Source organism: Triticum aestivum, chromosome 7A (assembly GCF_018294505.1).
Source record: "Triticum aestivum cultivar Chinese Spring chromosome 7A, IWGSC CS RefSeq v2.1, whole genome shotgun sequence".
NCBI classification, from domain to species: Eukaryota; Viridiplantae; Streptophyta; class Magnoliopsida; order Poales; family Poaceae; genus Triticum; species Triticum aestivum.
In genome coordinates, this window is record NC_057812.1 from 718,139,460 (window position 1) to 718,143,375 (window position 3,916).

A 3,916-nucleotide genomic window follows, 5' to 3' on the forward strand; every position below is an offset into this window, starting at 1 on the left:
GTGGGCCCCCGGTTACTCCACCGACGTACTTCTTCCTCCTATATATACCCACGTACCCCCAAACGATCAAACACGGAGCCAAAACCTAATTCCATCGCCGTAACTTTCTGTATCCACGAGATCCCATCTTGGGGCCTATTCCGGAGCTCCGCCGGAGGGGGCATTGATCACGGAGGGCTTCTACATCAACACCATAGCCTCTCCGATGAAGTGTGAGTAGTTTACTTCAGACCTACGGGTCCATAGTTCGTAGCTAGATGGCTTCTTCTCTCTTTTTGGATCTCAATACAATGTTCTCCCCCTCTCTTGTGGAGATCTATTCGATGTAATCTTCTTTTTGCGGTGTGTTTGTTGAGATCGATGAATTGTGGGTTTATGATCAAGTCTATCTATGAATAATATTTGAATCTTCTCTGAATTTTTTTATGTATGATTGGTTATCTTTGCAAGTCTCTTCGAATTATCAGTTTGGTTTGGCCTACTAGATTGATCTTTCTTGCAATGGGAGAAGTGCTTAGCTTTGGGTTCAATCTTGTGGTGTCCTTTCCCAGTGACAGTAAGGGCAGCAAGGCATGTATTGTATTGTTGCCATCGAGGATAACAAGATGGGGTTTTCTTCATATTGCGTGAGTCTATCCATCTACATCATGTCATCTTGCTTAAGGCGTTACTCTGTTTTTAACTTAATACTCTAGATGCATGCTGGATAGCGGTCGATGAGTGGAGTAATAGTAGTAGATGCAGGTAGGAGTTGGTCTACTTGTCTCGGACGTGATGCCTATATACATGATCATACCTAGATATTCTCATAACTATGCTCAATTCTGTCAATTGCTCAACAGTAATTTGTTCACCCACCATAGAATACTTATGCTCTCGAGAGAAGCCACTAGTGAAACCTATGGCCCCCGGGTCTATCTTTATCATATCAGTCTCCTACTACTTAGTTATTTACTTTGCTATTTATTTTGCCTTTATTTTACTTTGCATCTTTATCATAAAAATACCAAAAATATTATCTTTATCATATCTATCAGATCTCACTCTCGTAAGTGGCCCTATAGGGATTGGCAACCCCTATTTGCATTGGTTGCGAGGATTTATTTGTCTTGTGCAGGTACGAGGGACTTGCGTGTAGCCTCCTACTGGATTGATACCTTGGTTCTCAAAAACTGAGGGAAATACTTACACTACTTTGCTGCATCATCCCTTCCTCTTCGGGGAAAACCAACGCAGTGCTAAAAGAGGTAGCACACCTCTTCATATAGTTTCTCCCTCGGGCATTGACACTATCAACAACTCATCTTTGTCAGCCAAGCAAGAAGCTCGCAATGAGGTTGCCAACTTTGTTTACAACTTCTTTGACGATCTTACAGCTGCCATTGTTACATACTATGCCGAGCTTCGCCCAAGGGCTGATTATGTCACATTTGGCACTACAAACGACATGGTCCCAACCAAAATTCGGTTGCCAAAGTGTAATGTAGCATGCGGCCCTTGGGAAATTGGATATGTGCCACTCCCACCATCACCAACAGTTCTCAAAGCTATCAATGATTGGTTATCTACTGCATCGACCTTACTACTAGAGAGGTATTGCCAAGATAGGCATTTTTTTCTTCTGAAATGGGACCATTATTGTTTTATCATGTTTATGTTATGCTTCACATGACAACATCTCATTTTATGCACTCTTGATAGGAAATGGATCGTGCACCCACATCCAAAGCTAGTATCAATTGATGGAACAGAAATCAAACAACAACTAGCAGGAAGCGAACATCTCGGCCATGAGATGGCCTCAGTAATTTTCAGACGACTCCATCAGATGGATTTTTTGTTCACAAAAGATAGCGTAGGGATGATATGGAGGAAATTCATGGAACCTGAGTTTGATGTAAGTCCAATGTTCACTAACATTTTCCCCCTCTGATAACTCCTCTCTTGTTTTATTAAAGTTTCCATTACACGCTCCAACATGAAATGTCTTTTTTCTTGCAGACAGCTGTGTTGTTGAATGCTGACCCCTTAACAATCCAATCTATCCGCACTAGCTTCACTGGTGCACTTGATAAATGGAACCCTGCCTCAACTAGAGTGGTAAGTATAGAACACAGCCTTATTTTCTAACCGCTGGCCTCCGTTTTATACATTTCATGTCACAGTTACTAATTTAGTTGTCAATTATAATTTCCCAACAGTGGCACATACCAGCCATCTTGCCCGATGGATGGGACGTGTACTCATTTGATATGCTGAAAAGGAGGATAGCCGTTCTTGATCCAGCAGTTGGACCATTTGGCTTTAGCAATCGCAGGGTAAACATGCACACATATGTGTCAAACCTTCTGCATTCCGCCCTATTCAGATGCCTCCAGTGCCTCTATGAGTCATGGCATTGCAACTGTGGAGAATGGACCAGGTCATTCCCAATGCTGATGGTGGAGAAGGTTGATAAGTAAGTTGAAATATACTTCCAGCTCATGTGTCTCTAATGTTATATTAACATTCAGCTCTTGCCTGCTTACATTTTTCGCACGCATGGTCCGTCAGGGAAGATTATGGCATATGTGCGACATTTCTTGCTAGGAATTTCAACGGCGATAAACTGCAAATACCTTTGACCAAGGTAACTGCCTTTTTTAAGAATTACATTAATACCAATAATTATTGTTACTGAACTTTGGGCTAATTCAGAAATCTAATTCACAGGCCAACATGGACATGCACAAGAACCTCATGCTCTATGAGGTCTTGCGTCTCCAAGGAAACGAGTTGCTAATCCCACATGATGCCATCCAAGCTTTCAAGGGCTCTTTGCTTGTCATCTGAATTATTTCTATGCTATATCTTAGCATTTTCTATGTACATTTAAACTGAAACAATTTATGATGTATCTCCCGTTCTAAACAGGTCGACTGTAAGTGACTTTTTTTCTTGGACACAATCCAATACTCTTAACCGTTTCAAACAACAATGATTTGAAATTACGAATTTTGTGACACATACTGGGATACATTCGGCATGCCCTCGGGGTCACGCTCACACTCACACCACTAATCTTAAGGCTCAGGCTGGGATGGATTCTCTATGCACTAAATATCACACTCACACTCACACCAACACATAGAACATGATTAAGATATTACTAGTTCATAAACGGAATCATCTAGTAAACCCCGAGGAAGATGTAGCAAAACAGAGCTACCAGCAACACATACATAGCGCTGGCCATGCGTTTGAACCTCTGATCCGGCAACACAACTAGCACCACAGCTTCGGGTTGCACATGCAATGGCTCATTAGCTTCACGGAGACGACGAGTCAGCTGTTCAACTTGAGCTTCAGCGTTCCTTGTAGCATCCTGCAGGTTCGAGTTCAACCTCTCAAGCATCCACACTAGGTCCCTCAGATCCAGTACCAGCTGCTTAAGGAACGGATCATCAATTGGATCATCATGCCATACGAAATACTGGCAACCTCTCCTCTGCAAACATCCGAAAAGGAAACAAGAACCAAATTTTCGTGAACACGACAAATGAAAAGGAAATCCAAATGTGGAATTCAGAGAATGTTTTAGAGCTTACTTACCCTTGAATAGTAACAACTTCTGTACCGCCTCCCTGGATTTTCGTCGCTCCACGAGATCCACATGGCTGCTTCCTTAGGCGGCCTGCATTCACATGGGTCATATGGCTCGTAGTCTAGCGGACCTTGCCGGTACCTTATCGGCGATCTCACTGTTGCACCTGGAACTCTACTAGCGGAATAACGAGATCGTGAGGAAGAAGAGCTAGAGGAGGCCATTGGAGCGACGAGAACAACTAGATGTGGCTAAACTCCTTGAGAGGTTGGCAAGGAGGAAAGCGATACTTATAGACGGATGCACCCAACCAGCAACGGTCAATAGCCAGCA